At 47.5% G+C, this 24,835-nt stretch overlaps 1 protein-coding gene and 1 pseudogene across 1 annotated transcript in view; one reads left to right on the top strand and one right to left on the bottom strand.

Annotated features, from left to right (window-relative positions):
- GRK5 (G protein-coupled receptor kinase 5) overlaps positions 1–24,835 on the bottom strand; it is a 207,597-nt gene that overhangs the window by 146,818 nt on the left and 35,944 nt on the right. The gene's annotated exons all lie outside the window — the stretch shown is intronic.
- On the top strand, positions 22,440–23,508 carry LOC136384888 (hypoxanthine-guanine phosphoribosyltransferase pseudogene; annotated as a pseudogene).

Below are 24,835 nucleotides of genomic sequence, written 5' to 3' on the forward strand. Positions count from 1 at the left end.
ATACACAATTCCAACTGAACCAATCCGGGTGTCAGTAACCCCTGGATAACATCTAAAAGAAAATTCCAACCAAACGCCTTCTGGGCCCATCACCACCTAATTCTTCACTTGAGGACATTTAGGTTAAAATTTTGTTCACCAGATGATGCTAAAACCTGGTCACATGATCCTGAAGTTTGGCCAAAGAGTCATAAATTTTCCCAAGTCACAAGGACAAGGAATGGAAATATGACCATCAGGGGACTCCAACTCAATGTGTAGTAAGACTTAGGGTCAGGAAAAACGATAGGTCTGACATTATTACAGTTATATCTGCTTGTAAATATACTTTGTGGGTCTTTCTTTTTCTTTCTCTTCTCACTCACATGCTCTGGCACAAAGACCAGAAAGAAATATGCCTAAACCCTAATGGCTAGTCAGTGGACTTCACTCCTTGGAGAAAAATTTTCTGTAATATGATTATGTCACCTAAAACAAATCGGGTGATAATAAACTTCTTTTCCAATTATAAGTTGGTACAGAAATGATGAATAACATAATGATGATCTATCATTGGTAAATCTTGTGACCCGCAACAAACCATAGACCATTAATGGAGGAGCCATGGATTAGAAGGTGAGACGTGGGGTTAGGTCTCGACTTGGCCCTAACCAGCTGTGTGCTGTTAGGCCTTCCCCTCACCCTTTCTGGGCCTTGGTTTTCTCATATGTAAAAGGAAGACTTCATCCTTCCAAAAGTTCCTCCCCACTCTGACTTTGACAGTCCAGGAGTCACCTTGCCCTGTTGGGGGCTCCTACCCTCTCAGAGGCAACTTCAAGGAAACCAAAACCACTGCGGATTTCACTTTAAAATCTCATCCTGAAACACACAGTAAGAGGATGGCTATGTGCTGATGGAGACAGAGATTGGAATACGGCTTCTTTTTTCTGGCAAACACGGGAAGCAAGAAGAGTCTCACCTAGGGAGAGGAATTTTCTGTGGGAAAGAATCATACCCCGAGGTTCACCCATAACTGATTTACATAATGCGATCTGGGACTTTGAAATGATGAGATTTTGAACTTCGATTTGATGACAAAATGGATGAGACTCAAAGACTATGGAATGAGGTGAATGTGTTTTGCACCATGTAAAGGACTTGCATTTGGGGAGGAGAACAGAGTAGACTTCTATGCATTGAACTGTGTCTTCAAAAAGGTATGCTGGAGTCCTAACCCCCAGTACTTCAGAATGTGACCTTATTTGGAAATAGGGTCATTGGACATATAAGTAAGAATTTGTCATACGGGAGTAGGGTGGGTCCTTAATTCAATATGACTGCTGTCCTTATAAAAAGAGGGGAAAGGGGACAAAGATGGAGGGACAAAGAGAGAACACGTCCAGGTGATGAGATTGGAGTGATGCTTCTACAAACCAAGGGCACCAAGGATTGCTGGCAACAGACACCAGGATGGATCCTTCCCGTAGGTTTCAAGAAAAACGTGGCCCTGTGGACACCTTGATTTCAGACTTTTAGCTTCTAGAACTATGAGAAAATAATTTTTTTAAGTCATCTTTTCCAGCAGGATCTGAGCTACAATGCTTTCCAGCAAAAGCCCTGCATAGCCCATTACTGGGGCTAAATGTGTGGGCAAACGAGGAGGAGAGACACCAGACTTTCCGATTCCTGTCTGCGCCTTCAGCACTGCCCAGCAAGACGGCCCCCACACTCCCACAGGCCTTCTTTTCCTGTCTGAGGTTGGTGTTATGTGCATAATGCCCATTTTTACACATGTCCAGCCCTCTCCCCACCAACAAATGTAGCATTTTTACTCCAGTGAGTAATATCTGAACGCCTTCCAAAGGCACCCATCTAATTTCTTGGCATCTCGTCGGGACCATCAGCCAGACAGAGCAGCAGCCAGGAGCACAGCATGCCGTAACTTTAAAACCATGGCAGCAAAAAAATAAATAAATCCTGCCTTGAAGAATTCAGACTTGACCTCTGTTCCAAAGGTCACTGTTTATCACAGGAAATAAAGGGTCCGCTGTATGTTTTTCTTCCTCTGTATCAAGTCTCCTTCACGGGAAAGTTTAAATAAATGAAATACAAAACTGAAAGGACGGGCCGTCTCCAGGAAGTGGTAACACGAGCAGTGGTCACAGAGCCCGCCCCGCCCAGGGTACAGGAACCTCTCCCCGGTCCCCCGATCCATCCCTAACAGGTCAGGAGCGGGTCGCTTCCACACAACCCAGGTCACCGCTGGGAGAAGAGAAGTCCAAGATGCTGATCAACTGTGTGCCCTGTCAGTTCATTCCGGGTGACAGGAACCTCGCTCCCCACCCTGGGTGGTGGTCACACTGTGGTGACGATAATGAGAAGCGATGACACCCACTGAGTCTTACCAATGTGTCAGGAACTGTGCTTTGGTGTCTATCTGGTTTCATCTTCCCCAAATCCAGTGGTAGGGACCACTATTAGCCCATTTCACAGGCCAGGAAACTGAGAGCCTTGGGAAGCTACCATGTGGCCAAATCGTATTTCAAATCCCAGGCTCCTAACCACTTTGCAATACTGCTCTTCCCCCCAAAATTTTATATTAAAAAAGTCTTTGCACTTCTATAGCAACTTCCTTGTAACAATGGGGGGGCCTGCAGCCCACAGGAACTAAAAGATCTGCCCAAGGCCACCTAGAGCTGGAACCTTAGTGCTGACTCCCCTGTCAGTGTTCTAGGGGCTACAGACCGACCTCAGCCCACCCAGAGGTCACCAGCTGTGTTACAGGAGGTCCTCCAGTCAAGAGGACACAAAAACCTAAAACTGCAACTTCCTTCACCAGGCAAAAGCACACCCCTTGTCACTAGCTGCAGGCACAGTCTGGAGAGAAAAATGCCCGGCTGTGCTTCAGCAGGCATGACAGAGCCAGCAAAGGAAACAGCCACCAGGAACAGTCACGCAGAGAGACCTGCCCTGAGTCTCGCAGGTCTCTGACCCCCCAGACGCCCTTTACAACGCCAGGGGGATATGCAGCATCCGTGGGCTGACCGCCTTCAAGGCAGCACAGAAGGGAAGTGCCTAATGAAGCCGTGAAATCAACGTCACACTCGGACTCTCTGCACACGCCTCCTGGACATCGATGTGCGGCCCCACCTGGAACGTGTATCGCTTGCTGACTCACGCTTCCCAGCCTAGTCAGGGTCAGACATCTGAAAGATAAGTGTGATCTGTGTTCCTGTGCCCAGGGGAATTCACCGGCCTCTGGTGCAACCAGATCACCGTTGTAATCCGTGCGTCAGCCAGTACCTGGGTCCCACTCCTCAGGGGCACGGCTGGGTTGGAACCCATTACCAATCATATACCAATGGCTTAACCAAGCTTCACTTCACATCAAGCTCCGTGGGGCTCTCTCACTTATGACGTAAACCCAAGTTTAAGAACAAGAGAACACATATAATCAAGGGAAGGCTAGCCAATTATCTCAGTGAAAGATGATGGCGACACCCTTGACAAACCCTAAATACTAGAAGATAACATAGAAGAAAATCTAGATTACTTTAAGTTTGGAAAAGACATTTCAGATACAATACCAAAGATGTGATCCCTGAAAGAGATAATTGTTAAGCTGAACTTGATTAAAATTTAAAACTTATGCTCTTCAAAAGGTAATGTCAAGCCCTGACCAGATAGCTTGGTTGGCTAGAGCATGATCCAGAAGCCCAGAGGTGGCCAGTTCGATCCCTGGTCAGGGCACATCCAGAAACAGATTGATGTTTCTGTCTTTCTTTCTCTCTGAAATCAATCAATAAAATTTTTTTATAAAAATTTCAAGAGAATAAGAAGACAAGCCACAGACTGGGAGAAAATATTTGCAAAAGACAAACCTGATAAAGAACTATTATTTTTTGTTTAACTTTATTTATTGAGTTTTGAGAGAGGAGAAGGAGAGAAGGGGGGACGAGCAGGAAGCATCAACCCCCATATGTGCCTTGACCAGGCAAGCCCGGGGTTTTGAACAAGCAACCTCAGCATTCCAGGTCAATGCTTTATTCACTGCACCACCACACGTCAGGCAATAAAGGACTATTATTCAAAATACAAAGAACTTTTAAAACTCAGTAAGAGAAACAATTTGATTAGAAAATGGGCCAAAGACCTTAACAGATACCTCATCAAAGAAGATATACAGATGTAAATAAACATAGGAAAAGATGCTCCAAATGATAAATCATCAAGGATATGCAATTTAAAACAACAAGATACCACTACACAACTATTAGAATGGCCACAAGCCAGAATACTGATAACACCAAGTGCTGACATGGACGTGGAGCAACAGGAATGTTCATTCACTGCTGGTGGGGATGCAGAATGGGATGAACATTTCACAAGACAGCTTAGTTGTTTCTTACAAAACTAAACACTCTTAACCATACAATCCAGCAATTGCACTGCCTGGTATTTAGTCAACGTTAAAAATCTCACGTTCACACAAAATCCTGCACACGGATGTTTATAGCAGCGTTATTTAGAATTGCCAGAACTTCGAAGCAACCAAGATAACCTTAAGTGGCGAAGGGACAAATTGTGGCACACCCAGACAATGGAATTTTAGTGCTTAAAAAAAAATTTTTTTTTTTAAGTTTTCAAGTCATGAAAAGACATGGAGGAAACTTAGATGCATATTACTAAGTGAAAGGAGCCAATCTGGAAAAGCAGCATACTGTATGATTCCAACTATATGACATTCTGGAAAAGGTAAAACTATGGAGACAGGAAAAAGATCAGTGGTTGCCAGAGGTTAGGGGAGAGGGGATGATAAATAGGCAGAGCACAGAGAAGTTTGAGGGCAGTGAAACTGTCCCATGATGATACTATATGAGATGCATGATATCATAAGAATAGATACATGTCTGTCACTTCACATTTTTTTTAAAGGGTCAGAATCCATCTTTATTTTTTCCAAAATCTGGATATTTTAAAAAATTACTTATTCACTTTAGAGAGGGGGAGAGAGAAAAGGGGAGAGAAGCAGGAAGCATCAACTCCCATATGTGCCTTGACCAGGCAAGCCAGAGGTTTTGAAACAGCGACCTCAGTGTTCCAGGTCAATGCTTTATCCATTGCGCCACCATAGTCAGGTGATGTCACTATACATTTATTTGTTCAAACTAACAGAATTTATAACATCAAGAGAGAACCCTAAGGTAAACTGAGGACTCTGGATGATGTGTTAACGTGGGCTCATCGATTGTAAGCCATGTACCACTCTTGTGGGGGATGTTGATAATTGGGGAGGCCGTGTACATTTGGGGGCAGGAGATGTGTGGGAACTATATAGCTCCTTCTATATATATAGCTCATTCTGTATCTATAGCTCTTTCTCAATTTGTTGTGAACCTAAGACTGCTCTAAAAAAATAAAACCTTAAAAAAAACTAAATATATGACTTTAGTCACTTTCCGCCATCAAACAAACTCTAAAACCTGAGTCAAGTAGTAAGTGGCCAATGGGGATGGAGACAGGCCTGGGAAATAAGAGCAGTGGCCCACCTGCACCTGTATTCTTAAGTACCAATGCCTCAGGCACCCTGGGCAGGCTCGAGAAAGCCTGGGGCTGGAGTACCGGGCCTGGCGCCCTGTCCTCGACAGCCATTAATGGCCACCATGAATTGTACATGAAAATATCTACTTAAAACCCCTTTTAGATGGTCATGAGGAGTCTGCATGCTCTTGAGGGCACCCAGTCCTGATGGCCACAACCTGCTGGTAAGAGCAGGAGCCGGGTACAAGCCCAGGTCAGTCCCTTTCAGTGTCCGAGCTCCTGGTGAGCCTGTTCAGCCATGTGCCGCATGCAGGCAGCAGCTCAGAGCACGCTGAACCATTTCTGATGGACAGACTGCCACCACTACATCCGGGAGGGTCACATTAGACACAGGAACAGGCTCAATGCCACTGCTAGGCCCAGTGGATCTGTAGGAAAAGCCTGTCCCAGGAGGATCTCTGAAGAGAGTCCACAAAACAGAGCCCGACAAATAACCAGAGCAGCTAGCACGTATTAGCACCAGGCTGGGTACCCAATGATTTCCAAATAGTGGCTCCTTAATATCCCCCGTCAGGCCTCTGAGGTAGCTTCTGTGTTCACCAATGAGAAAACACTCACACCAGGCAAGCAACTTCCCCAAAGTCACACGGTTGAGGACAGACTTGGGACAGCGATTCAATCTCGACTAAACTGGTTCTCAAACATGGGTCTCCCCTGACTAGCAGGACGCCCGAGATCCCCTCCAGTCCCTGCACCGCTCTGCACATGCGGGCGGCACGGAGCGTCTGAGTCATTCACGAGCGCTGGACCTTCCGAGGTCTGCAGGCTCAAGCAGTGGGTGACTCAGGGCCTCGGCAGGGTCCAGGCCACCAGCTTTCTCTTTGTCAAGTGCACAGGTCTGTATATGCTGTCTGTTTACTAGAGCAAAACAAAGAAGTCAATGCAGGCAAACAAAATCTGTAGGAAACACATTGTTTCAGCAAGTCACTGGGGCAGGAAACAATAGAAGGGAAAGGCTATGCAGAGAGACTGCCTGCGGTTCCCAACATGCAGGCCCCTGCTTGTGCGGGAAGCTGAGGGGTGTGAAAGGGCCCCCAGAGGCCAGGCCTGCGTCTGAGAGGCCACAGGCCCCTGGCGCCTCTAGGGATGCCCAGGGCCCTGCAGGGCACGGAGGATGTGACTGAACAGTGGGTGTGACCAGGATGGGGCTTCTGGCCAACACTCTTGCCCCTCACAGTGGTGTTAACGCATCCCTGGGCGCCTCCCCAGGGTCCGCAGTCCTGTCTGACAAGAACTTGGGAAACAGCCTGTGTGCTTGCTATTCAGCAGCTTCTAGGCGGGTCCTGTTATTATTATTAACAAAGATAAGATTACGACTAATAATAACACTCATGACATTTAAATGCATTTTGCCCTATCTGTGCAGCCGGCTCTCTGAGGTAGGGCAGAGTTCAAATTCCACACTTGTGTTGCTCCAGAGGCGTGCCATGCCAATCAGCCTGCATGCAGGTGCAATTTCCAGAGCCTTCTTAAGAACTACGAAGCTGGTGTGTGTGTGTGTGTGTGTGTGTGTGTGTTTATTTGAACTGCATGCCAGGCACAGGGCAAGTTTGAGCTGCTGGAAGGAAAATGCCTGTTGTCTGACTTACATACTTAACTCTCAACATCAAGCCTCAGAAGAAATCTCTGAGAACCTAGAGACCCCCAAATGGATTCACGCACTCACCCGCCGGCTGGTGAAGGAAGCCATGCAAGCCAGGCTGGGGCTGCGGGGTCGGTAGTGGGCAGCAGGGACTGGGCCCCCCATCAGGCAGCTCATGGTCCTGTCCGAGAGGTGGACAACACCCCAGTAAACCGACAAATGACAACCGCAAATTCTGGTGAGGACGGGGCAGGAAGGAACTGGACAGAGGGCCATGATTCGGAATAAAGGGGCTGGCCGTGGTCGCCCAAGAGGTCCGGCTATGCAGGACAGCAAGTGAAGGCCCCTGAGAAGGTGAGGTCTATGCCAAGCCTGAAGGTCAGCAAGGAACAGAATGGGGGAAAGGCAGGGAGGGCGCAGAGGGACAGGCGGTGGGAACAGAGTGCAGGAAGGCATGTTCAAGGACCCACAGGAGGCAGATGGCAGCAGCAGACGAGGCAGGGAAACTGGCACGAGGTACAGCTGGCGGGGCGGGTAGGGCAGCAAGCCCTCCCCTTTCTGAAGGCCAACACCCTACTCTATCTTTGAGTAGCCTTGGCCTGTCCCTGCATCTCTCGGGGTCTCAGTTTCCCAACTGTACAATGGGCCAGGCCTGCAGCTGACAAGCCTCTTCCAAGATGGTTCTGAGGACAGGGCCTGGACAGAATTCAGCGACTCATGTCAGTCCTGACACTTCTCTTGGCATTATTTAACTAAAGTGCATAAGGTGTCGGAGGAGGGCCTGCCCACAGGACCCTCAATACTGTAAGCCCTTATTGCTCTCATCACAGGGCCAAACACACAGCTACTGTCACTGTGAGGAATCCCTGAGCACGTGGTAAGGGACTAGGGGACACTCGCAGGAAATCCCTCAGGGACCAGGGCTTCAAGACACCCACCTGTGCCCATTCTTCCTTCCCACAGGAAACAGGCCATGACCATTGTCTATTGTTCCCCAGCCAGTCATGCCAATTGTCAGAGAAGAAGCCATGTGCCACAGCAAGCAAAGAGAAGGTGTCAGGTCTACAGATTTCCTGTGAAAAGTCCCTCTTTGTTTAGAAACGACACCAGCTTCTTTCTATGTTTCTATTAGAGAACAAAACAGACACTTGGCCCGGAAGAGTGTGGAATGAGGTAAGTTACGATCCACCTGGGACCAAGGCCCTACTTCTATCCTGAGAAGGAGCCAGAACACCCTCCCCTCTGGAGGATGGCCTCTTGGGGCCACGGGGACTGGGCTGCCCGGTGAAGACCTCTCCTCTTACTAACCACCCCAGGAATGAGGCCAGCTGGAGCTCAGGTCTCTACAGACGATTAATGAGCCCCACCTTTGGGTCCAGCCCTGGAGAGAGAGCCAGGACAGATTTTATAGTGACTAAAGAAATTGAACAATCCATCCATTCTTCGTCACTCCTTCATGTCCTAAGATGATGACAACGAGGGCAATGACAACTGCAGCCACAGGAGTCCTGTGACAAAAGCACACACTTAGTTGGCATTTATCATCAGGCACGGGTTAATGTTTAAATCTCAATAACGCTATTATTTTCCCACTTTACAAATGGAAACACAGAGGCTCAAAGAAATGAATTAGTTGCCAGAAGTCACATTCTACTTGGTGGAAGAGCCAGGATTCAAGCCCAGGCTGCCTGGCCTTCCAACTACAAAATCACACCCTGTCCCGAGTGAAAGAAGCGTGAAGGTCTGGCGCATGATGGCGCTGTCCTCAGACACGGGGACCATCTGCTGAAACCCGCACATGAGGTCTGCCCAGAGGCAAGGGCAGCCAAGTTAGGACTCCCCCAATACCGAATCCACTTATTTGTGCAAAAACAGCACTGAACGGGATTTTGTTTTTATATAACCTAATTATATAATTAACACAAAACTTATTTGACAGTTGACTTTGCTAATTCTATTTTCCCATCTGCTGCTTCAGAAGGATAAACAACCCATACAAAGAACTTCTCCAGCCCGGAGCGCACACGCGATGTGGGTGAGGCCAGCGGACAGAACAGGGCTGAAGCAACATCAGCCGTCTCTACCATGTCCTTTGCCACCTGGTAATAGAACACACCTGCAGGTCCCAAACCCTGGCAGGCTTCAAGAAAGGACACTCATCGGGGGACGGGCACAAGTGAGGGTACCCTGTCCTCTTCCTGTGTCTGCAGAAATTCCTATCACATCCTCAGAGGACACTGTTTCTGGTGAAGCAGCCTCTAGGGCAGGGGTCGGGAACCTGTGGCTCGTGAGCCAGATGTGGCTCTTTTGATGGCTGCATCTGGCTCGCAGACAAATCTTTAATAAAAATAATAACGTTAAAAATGCAAAACATTCTCATGTATTACAATCCATTCATTTCCTACCGCTCATGTTCATGGTTGCGGGTGGCTGGAGCCAATCACAGCTGTCCTCCGGGACAACACCAAATTTTTATTGGATAATTTTTACTGGGTTCTTGTATGGCTCTCACGGAACTACATTTTAAAATATGTGGCGTTCATGGCTCTCTCAGCCAAAAAGATTCCCGACCCCTGCTCTAGGGCTTTGGACCGGCTAGGCAGAGTGGCTAGGGAGGACCCATGTGCCAACGCTCGAGCAGCCTCTCAGCCTCCCTGGTCCCATGTCACCATCTGTGTGACCGTGCCGAGGCAAAGCTCCCAATCCAAACCACCGCTTTGAAACATTCCCAGAGGTGTTCTAATCTGACCGCTTCATTTCATGGAAGACAAAATCCAGGCTCCATCAAATAGATGCTGGACCTCCCTGCCAGAACCCAGGACTGGTCAAGTGCTTTTATTCGCCCCTAGCCCACAGTGGTGCCTTCTAAGAGCAGCAGGATGAGTTTGAGCTGGTTCTGCCACACAGGGGAAAGACCACAGCAGCCTCTCCTACACCAGGCCGGGGCTAGGCCATCCCCCCTCACCCCCTCCACTCCTGCCCATATCTATCATCAGTTAGAAGGGCCAATCATGTGCCTGCTGGACAGGGATGGACACTTGACCCAAGAGACTCCCATCCCCCGGTTGGCTGGTTCCTGTAGCCTTGAGAGGAAAGATAACCTCTTTGTCCCAGGGACCCTGAGAGCTTGAGGCACTCAGCCATGGGAACAGGAGAGCCACAGGATAAGAAAACCTGCGGGGCAAGGCTGCCATATTGTCTGATGCTGAGTCAGCAAGCAGCCCCTGAAATATGCAAAGGAAAGACCATTGTTTCTTATTTGCTGGTACATTCTGCATTCTCCTGGTGTCTGCTATACACAACCATTCCCCCTTTTCTGAATTCACTCTTTTGGAGTTTACCTTCTTGAGACCAAATCAGCTTAAAAGCCTGCAGCCCAATGCCATCTTACCCAACAATTACGAATCTAGCCCCCAGCCCGTGAGCTGGCAGGAGGGGCCATTTACACCAGTGCCAGATAATGAACCACATTATCCCACCCCTACCCCAGCTACCCCCCCCCCCCAACTGGCCAAATCCAGGCCTTGTGGGAAAGCAGCAGAAAAGCCCTCTGGGGTCGTAAGCAGCTGCCCAGCAGGAAGCAGCAGCTAAACCCCCAGGCAGAGCCGCCTTCCCTACTGCCCATCCCAGCCGCAAGGATGTAGCCTTCCCTTGGCCAACCCCTACGGCTTACTATTTAAACTTCCTTACTTTGAAAACATACAAGTTATAAAAGGGAAGGAAAAGCTCGCTGGATGGTGGCTGAGCCTCTGGGCAGGGCTCGCCTTGGTAAACAACCAGCATTGTTTCTAAAAGTAGGTTAAGAACTCAGACTGCCCAGGCTACACTTCCCCAGACAATGGGCACGCCCGCCTGCCTCACTTCACGACATCCTCCTGGGGAAAGCCAGGGGTGCCCTCTGCCTCCAGGTGGTCCCAGGCTCAGCTGGGGGAGTCAGGTCCACAGAGAAGGTCTCCCTTTGTGGGCCCTAGAGTAGGGAACCAAGGCAGCTCAGTCCATGGGGCCAGGACCACTCAGAGCGGACCCCAGGCCCAGACTTGAGACCTAAGCAGAGATCTGGCCTGGGTACCCTCAGAGGCCTCCTCACCTTGACTCCCACTCAGAGGGCACAGCCCAGGGTTTCCTGGCAGATCCAGAATGCCTGGAAATATGTGTGTGTCCTTCTAGAGGGGGACTCCTGGCTGCTGCCACAGTGGAGCCCAGGCACTCCGATGGGGGTTCAGCACCCCAACTGTCTTAGTCAGCCTGGGCTGCCATAAAAAGTACCAGGCTCAGGGTGTAAACAGCTGACATTTATTTCTCACAGTCTGGAGGCTGGGAAGTCCAAGATCAAGGTGCCCCGATCAGGTTCCCTGGGGCGGGATCCCCGAGGACTCTCTTCCTGGCTTACAGTCGGCCACCTTCTCACGGTGTCCTCACATGGCAAAAAAAGGAAGCTCTGGTTTCTAACCCTCTTCTTATAAGGGCACTAATTCCATCATGGGGCCCTACTCTCAAGACTCATTTAACGCTAATCACCTCCCAAAGGCTCAATGCCTAACACCATCCCACCAGAGGTCAGGGCTTCGACAGAAGGGTTTTGGAGGGCACAAACATTCAGTCCATAGCACCAGCTCTGGATCAAAATCCTCGCTCAGCCACTCCCACCTGGAAACCTCGACAAAGGCCCGCCCACCCTTGAGCCTTGGCCTCCCCATCATAAAACAGGGCTAGTGATGCTTAGCTCACGGAGGAGGTAACAAGATTTTAAAAACTAAGAACAGAAAGCAGGTAGAACAGAGCTGGGCTAGTTGGAGTTGAGCTTGTCACCTGTCCTGGAAAGAGACGTAGCTGATCCAGTCATCTTGCTGAGATTCAGAAGAGCCACGCTGCACAGTGACACAGAAACAAGTTCAAAGTGTCAAGAGAGCATTTGAGGCAGCGTGCAAGCAGCTCGATTGGATAACAAATATGGAGCCTCTTGGGTCACGTGGCACTTGAGAAAAGCAGCCCCGTGAGTCTCTCTCCACCTTGCTTCCCACGACCTCTCTCAGAATAAGTGTTACAGAAAAAGAAAAGACCCACAGTTAGTAATCAACTAGGTTTTTAATACTTGGGGGAGGAAGAGAAAGGGAAAAGAAGAGAGAAGAAAAGCTAAGAGCATAGTGGAAAAAGAGATTTAACTTCTTCCTTTGCCCAAAACTCAAACTTGTACGCTAGAAGTTTGAGAATCACCTATTCCTGCTTCCCAACCTGATGGGTCTATAGAATAGACTCTAGAAGATGCCAAGAGATGGTGTACACACACACACACACACACACACACACACACACACACACACACGGGATTCCATACTCAAATAATCTTGGGAAACCTGATTTATACAGTGAAAAGGATGTGTGTTATTCCTCTGCAGGACTTCTACAATCTTTTTTTTTTTTTTCAATATAAACTCTTTTTTTTAGATTTTATTTATTCATTTTAGAGAGAAGAGAGAGTGAGTGAGGGACAGAGAGAGAGAAGCGGAGAGAGGTAGGAAGCATCAACTCCCATATGTGCCTTGTCCAGTCAAGCCCAGGGTTTTGAACCAGCGACCTCAGCATTCCAGGTCAACATTTTATCCACTGCACCACCGCAGGTCAGGCCTCAGATCTTTTGATATACAAATGTGCATTGGCATATCCAAGAAGGAAATATAGTAAGCAATATTTCCCAACATATTTGACCATAGAGGCCTTTTTCTCAGATAATATATCTGTTAACATTTCCTGCAATGGTATTCCACGAAACATTTGCAAAATGCAGATCTAATCAGAACTCCATTCTTACAGATAAAGAGAGCAATGCTCAGAAAAGTGAAGTTACTTGCAAAAGGCCACAAAGCAAGCAGATGAGGACACAGCTTGAGCAAGCATTCTGGTTCCTGGACTCCTTGTACAATGTCCCTTGAAACTCCAGCTCATTCTAATGACTCCAAAAAAATTTTAATTAGGTATCACTTGGTCAATTCCTTAAGCCAAGGCAAAGTAACGTTAAAACAAAAGTTTAAGACACTTGTGTATAATCTTCAGGCAATACAGAACCTAATTAGTCTCTGACTTCAGGAATTCGCACTTACGCTGCTGTGATCCAAGTGTGAGAGGGAAAATCAGTAATCCACACACGTTTTACAACCCAAAATAGATGTAGTACAAATGTCAGAGTGAGTTACGGAACTAAGGTGAGCTTCTGAGAATAAACTGTTAGTATGTCAAAGATAGCTTCATAACAGAATCATACCAACGGATTATTGGGTCAATTTTAACTTCATGGCCTAAAATGGTGGTATTTGAAGAGTTTAAAAGATCCAGAATTGCTAAGATTCTAAATCGGGTATCAACTGGCTTTTTAAAAAAAATCTCAAGAAAATGTTTTATCACATTGTATACTAGAGAGAAGAGGCCAAGGGCCCCTCTAGGCATATGTTCTAGAATTATATTGTCCAATGCAGTAGTCACTAGTCACTATATAAGTTTAAATCTTAATTGATTAAAATTAAACTAAATTAACATTTCAGTTCCTCGGTAGCATCAGCCACATTTCAAGTGCTCAGTAGATAGGCACATGGGCTAGCCGCTACCCTATTGGACACCACAGATACAGGACATTTCCATCATCGCAGAAAGTTCTACTGGACAAGCACACTGCTCTAAACTCTGACCCACCTCCCTGGTCACAGCCAATTGGCCCAGGCCAGGACACCTGACCCAACAGTAGCCAATGGATGGCCAAGCTGTCTAAAGGATGACCTAAATCAAGGGCTTTGCCCTATAGAAGATAGGCAGTGACTCACTCACCAACAATTTCTCTCCCAGGGGTGTCTGAACTCAACAGTCAGTTGATAGTGGGAAATAAGAAGAGACACAATGGCAGAAATGATGAGTCAGAGAGGAAGCCATGAGGAGACAAAGCCATGTCGAGAAAAGGGGCATGGAGAGCAGCTGGAAGGAATCACCTGTCACCTGAAGAGTGTTCACCTTCACTGTCACAGATTGGCCAGGCTTCTAAATGCCCTTCACCTGTGACTGTCTGCCAAAGCCAGCTTCCACTGCACACAGAGCAGCCAGAAGTATCAGGAAATGAATGAGATCGGGCCAAAGCCCTCAGCCAGTGACTGATGGGAGTTGGTTCACAGAACCCAGCCCCTGGGCCTTCGATGGGAAAGGACTCCAACATGTACTCTGCACTGTTTCTCCGAGTTCCCAGTGGAACAGAGGGTGAGTTGCCCTATGGTAACTGGCTTGATAGCACGTCTTTTTTGACTTCCTTCCTCTTCCTCTCATTTCTCCATTCTGCTTCTGATGTTTCCTGGGACCACCTCCCAAATAAAGCACTTACATTCATATCACTGCCTCAAAGTCTACTTCTGGGGGAGCCCAAACTAAAACGGGTAAACGGTGCATCCTTGTTCCTTGCAACTAAAACAGCTAAGCACATAGAGGCTCTGATCAATCTGGGGGACTGGAACATGATAAAAGATGAAGAATGCTTGGCCATCACTGGGGGAAATGCAGAATGCTCCAGCTCTTCGGGAAACAGCGTGGAAGTTTCTGATAAAGTTAAACATAAACTTACCATATGACCCAGCAATCCCACTCCTGGACATTTACCCAAGGGGAGACGAAAACTTATGTTCACACAAAAAGTTGTGCATGAATGTTTATAATGTCTTTATTCACAATCAGCAACTGTTGGAAACAACCCAAATATCCTTCAACTGGGGAGCAGACAAACAATGGAATACTACTCAGAAATAAAAGGAAACCGATACACAAAGCAACACGATGAATCCAAATGCATTATGGTAAGTGAAAGAAGAGTCAGAAGGCTACATTCTGTGTGATTCCATTCACATGACATTCCTGTAAAGACACGACATACACAGAACAAATCAGACACTGCCAGGGGCTGGGGGTGGAGGGAAGAGGGAAGTCTAAAGGAATCTGGAGGAATTTTTCGGGGAGTGATGATAATATCGTTGATGGCGGCAGTAGTGACCTGACCACCTATTTGTTAAAATGTGCAGAACTGTGCATTTACAATGGTAAATTTTACTGTGCATTAATTACATCTTAATGCAATAAGTGGGTAAAATAATAGACAGTAAAGGCGATACTCCAAGCCAGGCCCTCAAACACACCCCTGGACCGGTTGTGCCATGGGCCCTTCTCATCGCAGCCCCGCGTGGCTGTGAGTAAAGACTAGCACCCCGGCCGGTCAGCCTGCACACCCCGTCCACAGCACCCTCTCCTCAATGGGCAGCTGCTTTGCCCCAACACTCTTGAGGCAGGACCTACACCCACCTCTAACAGTGCCACCCTGGCGGGGACATGCCCCCAGGGCAGGTATAACAGATTTAGGGAGCAGGAGCAGAAGGTATCCTCCTTCCCATTTCGGAACCACTGCTTCCCCTTCTCCTGGGGCCACCTGGAAATCATGCTCAGAGCAGCCAGCCGGCCAGGGGAGGATGCCGACCCCCGTCTCCAGTAGAGAAGTTTAGAATGCCGTCCCAACACTCCCTGGAGAGCTCAGGGAGACCCCAGGGGTTGTGACGGGAGTTGGCGGGAAAGCCTCCCAACAGATGAATGAAGAAAACGTGGTGCAGCCCCACGATGGAATTTTACTCGGCCACAGAAGGGGATGCAGTGCCACCTGCCACAGCCACGGCGTGGGTGGACCTTGTAAATGTTATGCTAAGTCAAAGAAGCCAGATGCGAAAGGCCACATGTTGTACCACCCAGCTGGGTGACTGTCCCGCACAGCACATCCATAAAGAACGCAGGTGGGAGGCTGCCCCACACTGCGGCAGGACAGCCGGACGCGTGCTCAGAGGAGCAGGGTTTCCTTGGAGGGTGATGAAAGGGTTTTGGAATTAGATCGTGGTGATGGTTGCACAATATTATGAATGTACTAAAAAAATCACTAAAATGTACACTTTCAAATTTTATGGTATGTAAATTATAGCTCAATGTTTAAAAAAAAGGGGGGGTGCCCTGGCCGGTTGGCTCAGCGGTAGAGCGTCGGCCTGGCGTGCGGGGGACCCAGGTTCGATTCCCGGCCAGGGCACATAGGAGAAGCGCCCATTTGCTTCTCCACCCCCACCCCCTCCTTCCTCTCTGTCTCTCTCTTCCCCTCCCGCAGCCAAGGCTCCATTGGAGCAAAGATGGCCTGGGCGCTGGGGATGGCTCCTTGGCCTCTGCCCCAGGCGCTAGAGTGGCTCTGGTCGCGGCAGAGCGACGCCCCGGAGGGGCAGAGCATTACCCCCTGGTGGGCAGAGCGTCGCCCCTGGTGGGCGTGCCGGGTGGGTCCCGGTCAGGCACATTGCGGGAGTCTGTCTGACTGTCTCTCCCTGTTTCCAGCTTCAGGAAAAAAAAAAAAAAAGAAAAAAAAGAAAGAAAGAAAGAAAAAAAAATGGGGGTGCTCACAAACAAAACACCCATTACCAGAGATACAGCCTCTAGCCCAGGGTGGAAGGAAAGCTCAGATGGGAGGCACAGGGTGAAGGTGGGGGGTGCTGAGGCCCACTGTGACTCCCCTTCCCCATGGCCCTCAACCCAGCCATGCCAACGTCAGGCAAGTCCCCTGAACCCTCTGAACCCCCAGGGAGGACTTCCACAAAGAGCAGAGAGGCTGGGAATGGAGGACAAGGAGGCGGCAAGGGGAGGGGCTGGGGACTCCCAAGCCAGGGCTCCCCTTCTGCTCACACCCCCCACACAGTGGCTTGCTCAAAGCTGCTCTCCCCGTCAGCCTACCAGCCCCTGAGCACAGGACCAGGTCTGCCCTGCTCGCCACTGTACCCCCACCCCGGAACAGCATGTGACAGTCAGAGCTGTTGTATGACTAAGACCAGACTGGATAAAATATATTGACTAAAACTTGTCACAATATACTGTCTGAAAATCAAAGTAGGACAGAATAGACAAATAGACAAAACCCTTTTCTGGGCATCAGGAGATAGAATTCAAGTTCTAGCTGTACAGCCCCAGGCAGGCTATGGGTCTTCTCTGGCCTTCAGTTCCCTCTTCCTTTAAAATCAACCATTTGGCCAAGATGACTTTTCAAGCCCTGACTTGGAGGAACTCAAACACTGTATGATTCTGAAAGCAGTTGTCAAAAGCACTTAGAGCCTGACCAGGCAGTGGCGAGTAGATAGAGCGTCAGACTGGGATGCGGAGGACCCAGGTTCAAAACCCCGAGGTTCCTAGCTTGAGCGTGGGCTCATCTGGTTTGAGCAAAAAGCTCACCAGCTTGGACCCAAGGTCACTGGCTTGAGCAAGGGGTTACTCGGTCTGCTGTAGTCCCCCGGTCAAGGCACATATGAGAAAGCAATCAATGAACAACTAAGGTGCCACAATGAGGAATTGATGCTTCTCATCTCTCTCCCTTCTTTTCTGTCTATCCCTCTCTCTGACTCTCTCTCTGTCTCTGTCAACACCCCCCCCCCAAAAAAAAACACTTAGAAGGAAGACAGAACCATTTCAAGAGCAATGATGCCCAACCCTGCAGTCCCCATAAGTGGCCCATCCCCTCCAGCTGGGGTTTGGTTTGGTCTAAAGGCAAGAGTCAGAGGAGACACAGCAGCCTCCTTGACTAAGGCATAATATTTTCCATCAGGTGTCACAGTATTCTGTACTTTCTGCTCTTCCCCAGGGGCCTCCCAAAAAAACAGTCCCCATGAGCATCTGAAAATACGTATGCCCCATGAAAAAGCCCTTACGTGCGCACACCCCCCTGGGACAGAGAACTGCCAAGAGCCCAAGCACAAACACCCTCCCAGCCCCCTTCTCCCCCCAGGCAGAGCTCCAGAAGCTGTATCCGGGAGATGCTGCATTTTTCCAGAATTGTGTCATTAGTCACAAAGAAGTTCACTCTCAGGCCTTGCATCCACCCGAGAGCGGGGCTGGGCTGCCCAGAGCCACAGTGAAGAGAGAGTGGGCTTCTCACAGCTGCTATGGTGAGCTGTCACCTCCAAACAAGCTGGGTGTGTGCAGGGGATGGAGCCCAGGCTGCGGCCCAACCTTGCAGAGGCCGCACTGTCCACGCGCATCTGGGAACAAGCCCAGCAGGGGTTCGACTCAGTCAACCTCAAACCCAGCCAATTCTGGTCAAAAGGGGGGCGATGCAAAAAGCTCGTTCCCCTTCTAGACAGACCTCTCCACAGGCAGGTGCAGGGGCTGTGGAGTCCACTGAGCCGGGAGAAATAAACATCAGCTACCTGGTGTGACCTGTGTTCTGCAATGCTGAGCCTGAGATAGTTCATGGGAGCTCCAATCCCTCATGCTTTTCCATCAAGAGCTACTGTACTCTTCATGGTCCCCTAGACGTGAGCACAGAGGGGCAGTGGATGGTGTGGGTACCACTCTGTCACCCCTGAGCTGTTACCACTGAGCAGTCCCTAGACATGCAACTGCTCCCCGCCAAGCAGGTTAGGATAGCTGGGGTCTGAAACCAGCCCAAAGCAGGGAGGGAGAGTGTCAGTGAGAGCCAGGCCACCCCCCAGTGTGGTACAGGGCCGTGGCAGCCCACACTGACCATGACCCTTGCCCTCCAGTGTCTGTCACTTTCCCTAAGAACTCATGGCTTTTTGGACACTTGGTTTACTGGCCCCAGAGGAGGAGGATGACTTACTTGATAAATAAATCTGGGCAAGTTCTCGACTTCAAACCTTCAACTGTGGCCTAATCTCTCAATTTGTTCAGGGAAAAGAAATATTCCTTAGTGGAGTTTCTTACAAGACCGCATAAACGTAAGGCAAAAACCAGTGAATAACCCCAAGCCTCTCAATGACGCCCTGAACCCCAATCAGAAACACACAACTACAAGAAAATTCCAGAAGACCACAGTCCGTCTTAGCAATACCAGCTTTGCCTATAAGTCAGGAATAAACAGAAATGTAACAAGTTCTGGTTGAAAGGTGGCTTTATGGGAAAGACAGGACAAGAAGGGTAATATTTATCCAATGTCACAGTGCCACCTGAAGAAGACCCCAAACCACACTGGGGTGCTTAGACTCCAGGGCTGGCACCCTTCCCCCGCCTCCCAAGTATAGCCCACTGTCCTGGGTCTCAGTGCTCTAGGGGCTGGTAGAGACGCACCCCAAAGAGATTCCTACAGGCTCCCAACCCAGCCCTGGGAAAGGGCTGCACTCTTGGCTCACTGGACTCCCACTCACTGTAATCTGTTCACCGTGATCTGTTCATTGCAATCCTCTCACTGTGATCTGCTCACTGGGCTCCCACTCACTGTGATCTGCTCACTGGGCTCCCGCTCATTGTGATCTGTTCACTGTGATCCGCTCACTGTGATCTACTCACTGGGCTCCAGCTCACAACAATCCACTCACTGGGCTCCCACTCACTGCGATCCGCTCACTGTGATCTGCTCACTGTGATCCTGCTCAATGGGCTCCTGCTCACTGTAATCCACTCACTGCGATCCGCTCACTGTGATCTGCTCACTGTGATCCTGCTCACTGGGCTCCCGCTCACTGGGCTCCCGCTCACTGGGCTCCAGCAGAGCTCCTCCAGGGAACTTCACCATCTCTGCCCTTCAAGTTCCAAAGGGGAAACAGTAGGGCTGCTCTCTGCCCATCACAGGCCTGGGCTGCCTGGGGGTCGGAGCACGGGGACAAGCAGCTGCCCATGCCACCAGGACTGGAGGCTAGGCTGCCAGGCTCTACCCACATGGAACTAATAGTTTCCTTCCATGCACAGCTGTCTCCAGGATGGTCTATCTGCTCACACACCTGCTCCTAGAAGCACCAGTGCAGACCAGCGACAACAGGGACCACCAGGGAGAATGTTCACAACACTCTAAGTAACTTCCATTACCTGGGCCTGGGTTGAGCTTGGCACAGTTGTTCAGATGCAGCAATATCTCAAGGCAATGAGGTTGGAGTGCAAAAAGTAAACAAAGCTCCCACCTGTGGGAGAACTGTGGGTGGGAGACGCCAGGGCAAAGGAGCAGGATGCAAGTTCAAGACCACCGAGATCTAGAGCAGTGGTCCTCAACCAGAAGTGATACTGCCCCAGGTGACATCTAAAAATGTCTGCAGATATTTGGGGTTGTCATAACTATGGGGGGGCATAGTGCCATCTAGAGGGTAGAGGTCAAGAGTATTGTTAAACATCCGGCAACGCAAAGGACAGTCCCCACGACAAAGGATGACCCAGCCCCAAATGTCAATAGTGTCAAGGCTGGCAAACCCTGCTTTAGTGACACACCTTCTTTTCCTCAGACCCTTCTCATCACTGCTCTACAAGCTAGCAAGAGAATGAGTGGGACTATGACAATTACAACTTCAAATAAACGCTCACACCTATCAGAATAGAAACTCTGGCTTTCCGTCCATTCCAGTGACAGGTAACTAGGCTGCAGATAGGGAGACCAACCTTTGGGAAAGTAACTCATAGTAAAAACAGGCTTAAGAAGGAAGTTCTGAGCATGTTCTTAAAAAAGTTTAAGCGTCTCGAAAAGCCTTGATGATGCCACAAACATCCAACTTAAGCTGCATATTTTTAATTTGATCGAATAAGAAGCACTTTTACAGGGTCTTTCGGAAATAACCTATTCTTTGTTTTAATATGGTTTCAATCGGGATCACGGCTCTTGGTTCCTGCAGGAAATTCTGTCAAATGTTCCACATTCCTCATAGAGAGCTACTGTTTACACAAGATCCCAATTGTTAAATTTGGGGGCAAGCAGCATTTTGTTGCTGTTTCTTAACGTGAGAATAAGAAAAAGAAGGAATGCAAATGTTCGTCATTGAAGAAAACATACACAAAACCAGAAATGTTTTTCCCCTCATGCATGAGCTCAAGTAGATCTGGGTAAATTTGTTTCATGTTTTGCATATGTGCTAATGGAACCTGAGAAATGCTATTGCAAAAGCCCTCGACAAGAGCACAGGGAGTTTCCTAAAAATAGACATTTCACCCAAAGGAGGGTTATCTGTTAGAACTGCATCATTCTCAGCATGACTGAGCAGCACAGACTATGACATGGGAGCACGAAAAATATAGTAACATACGCTATCGCCAATTCTCTTTACTTAGACCAGGAAGAGATAAAGTCAACCATGACTAAGCCACGCCCTTCAAAGCTCACTTCAAATTCTTCATGGAGCTCCTACCCAGTACAGCAAGGCTGACTTGGAAAAGTGAGGCTAGCAGATGTGGTGTGTCTGACATCTCCTTATCCCTTCCTGGAACAAAAAGTTTTGTGGGGTCCCCATGACTGGATTCAAACTCCACTTCTGCAATTGTTAGTTTCAGGATCTTGAGAAAGTTATTTAACTTCTCTGAGCCCCTAAATTTCTTCATCTGTAAACAGAGATGGTTGTGAAAACAAAAAATGAGAATTTACAGGTCAAGGGCGGGCTCAGCACAGAAGGGGCCCCACTTGGACACGTGGGGAGCATGTGCCGGCTGCAGGAGATAGCTCTCCGGGGAGTGTCAACCCAGAGATCTGGGCACAGCACTCCAGGGGCAACCCTGCCTCCGGAGGGCCTGGATGGAGTCCATCGGGGCCCAATTCTTCTCAGACTGTTTTCTTATCTACCCCATGAGTCCCTATCCAGTTTTGTCAAGCATGTGGGAAAGCCGAGACTTCCCTGGTGGCAGTGAAACCTGGTGCAAGGTCCTGGAAGACAGTTTAATAGGACTTATCAACACCCCCTCCACCATCAGGCCCACTTTCGGGTTCTGTGATATGCTCACACATGTGCACCAAGAGTTGTCATAATAATAGTCACAATGATGTCATAATAGCAGCCAAGCTTTACTGAGCCTTTGAAAAGTTCCAAGTGTTTTGCATGTAATTTATACATGTACATTTGATACATGGTATATCTGGTATAGTCTACATGGGATATTTATTTCATATATATATCAAGTAACAACCCTACAAGGTAGGTATTCTTATTATCTCCATTTTACAGAGAAGGAAGCTGAGACAGGGAGGGATTAGTAACTTGCCCTAGGTCAGGGGTCAGCAAATGTTTTCTATAAAAGGCCAGATGGTAAATATTTTAGGTGGGCCAGATGGTCTCTGTCACAACTACTCAGTTCTGCTGTTGTGGCATGAAAACAGCCCCAGACAATAGGTAAACAAATGTGCGTGGCTGTGTTCCAACAAACTGTTATTTCTAGAGACTGAATTTTCAATTTCCTATCATTTTCATTAATCAGGGAAATATTATTTTTGTATTTTTCAACCACTTAAAGATAAGAGATTGCCCTCCGCCGGCATGCCTCCATTATGACGACTCACAGCCCCGGCGTCATGATTAGACACAATGAACCGGGTTATAATCTAGATCGGGGGTAGTCAACCTTTTTATACCTACCGCCCACTTTTGTATCTCTGTCAGTAGTAAAATTTTCTAACCGCCCACTGGTTCCACAGTTATGGTGATTTATAAAGTAGGGAAGTAACTTTACTTTATAAAATTTATAAAGCAGAGTTACAGCAAGTTAAAGCATATAATAATAATTACTTACCAAGTACTTTATGTCAGATTTTCACTAAGTTTGGTAGAATAAATCTTTATAAAACAACTTATTATAGTTAAAAAATCTACCTTTTTATTTATACTTTGGCTGTTCCGCTATCACCCACCATGAAAGATGGAACGCCCACTAGTGGGCGGTAGAGACCAGGTTGACTTCCGCTGATCTAGGTTTATTTTGTATACTTAATCATTATGCTGAGGATTTGGAAAAGAAGCTTATTCAGCAGGGACTAATCATGGACAAGACCAAAGGGCTCGCTTGAGATGACGAAGGGGATGGGAGGTCATCACGATGTAGCCCTCTACACGCTCAAAGGGGGCCATAAATATAAAGTCTTTGCTGACCTGCTGGATTACACAAAAGGCTGAAGAGAAATAGTGATAGATCCATTCCAGTGACTGTAGGTTTTATCAGACCAAAGAGCTGCTGTCATGACCAGTCTACAGGGGACATAAAAGTAACTGGTAGAGATGACCTCTCAATGTTAAATAGCAAGAATGTCTTGATTGTTGCAGCTATAACTGACCCTGGCAAAAAATAAAATAAATGCAAACCTTGCTTCCCTTGGTCAAGTTGCAAAATCAAAAGATGGTCGAGGTCACAAGCTTGCTGGTGAAAAGGACCCCTCGGCATGTTGGATGTAGAGCAGACTTTGTTGGGTTTGAAATTTCAGGTCTATTGTAGGAGATGCCCTCGACTATAATAAATAGTTCAGGGACTTGAGTCATGTTTGTGTTATTAGTGAAAGTGGAAAAGCAAAACACAAAGCCTGAGGTGAGAGTTCAAGTTGAGTTTAAAAACATCTGGAAATCCTACTAAAATCACCAGTAAAATGATCAAATGTTCCAATTTTGTGGCCAACTGCTTAGGAGAGCTTCTTGCATGTATCTTCTAAGAATTTTATCTGTTTTGTATTTTAGAAACGTCAGTTGCTGCATTCCTGAACTCTTTATTTGCACTATGAGCCCGAAGGCTAGCCGTTTCCTTTGGGTGGATTGTTATTTGACTTGTGAATAAAATATCTCTTAAACCACACCACCGTTGAATGAAAATATTGAAATTGTATTTGTAAGAAACATTTAAAGAGAAGGATATTAGTTTTTAATTAGTATTTTAGTTTTTACATATTCAGGAAAGTATAGAAACGACTGAATATTGTTAATCATACTATTGTGTGTTAGAAAAGTAAAAAGCAGTCAGGTTTTGTGTCAATGGCAGCATCTAAGAGATATTGTTATATCAGATAAACGTATGTCCTGGAATTACTTCAGTAGTGCTTCAGTATTATTAACTGTACTGTCCCAAGTTGTTCAGATTCTTTTTGGTGAATCTTTGTCAATGGTTGTTTTAAACACAATCAATAAATTAAAAAAAAAAGATTTACTACTTTTTAAATTCCTCAATGTAAAAATCCTTTAAATAAAGGCTGTCTCTTTAAAAGAAAATAAATAAATAAATAAAAATAAGAAAACCCTTCTTGACTCACAAGCCATACAAAAACCCCAGACAGGTGCATCTGGCCCGAGGGCGGCAGTGTGAGATCCCCTGCCCTATGTCATTACTACAGTCAGTGAAGTCCCTTGTCAAAGGGCAATGCAGCTCCAGAAGGCACATTCATAATCTCCCACTATCGGTACTTCATTTAATAGCAAAAAGAACTAGGAGGGAAATGGTTCAGTAACAGTATGGAATGCTTTGCCGCATTAAAAATTCATACACACATATACTGACTAGAATCAGCTCCAGACATGTTAAGTGGAAAAAGCAAATTATGCATCAATATACCTCATGACTACTGGTATATGGAAAATAAAACTAATTTTATATGTGTGCATATACATATATATACATATATATATACATATATATATATATATATACTGTTTGTGGTCATATTACAGTCGACGTAAGCAAAGATCTAGAAAGAAGAGCAGGAAGCATTAGCAAGCAGGGAAGGCAGTGGGGTGGAATCCATAGGAAGAATTTTGAGCTTTCCAGGCTATGTTACCTTGCTCTACGCTTTGGACCTTTTACATCCCAAACACATCCTTCTATTACTGGCGTAATAAAAGAAAAAATTTGAGGTCCTAGTTACAAGGCACCACTTGCCAACATACTTTTGAGCTCTGAGCAGTTTCCATG

The sequence above is a fragment of the Saccopteryx leptura genome, chromosome 13 (assembly GCF_036850995.1).
Source record: "Saccopteryx leptura isolate mSacLep1 chromosome 13, mSacLep1_pri_phased_curated, whole genome shotgun sequence".
Classification (NCBI taxonomy): domain Eukaryota; kingdom Metazoa; phylum Chordata; class Mammalia; order Chiroptera; family Emballonuridae; genus Saccopteryx; species Saccopteryx leptura.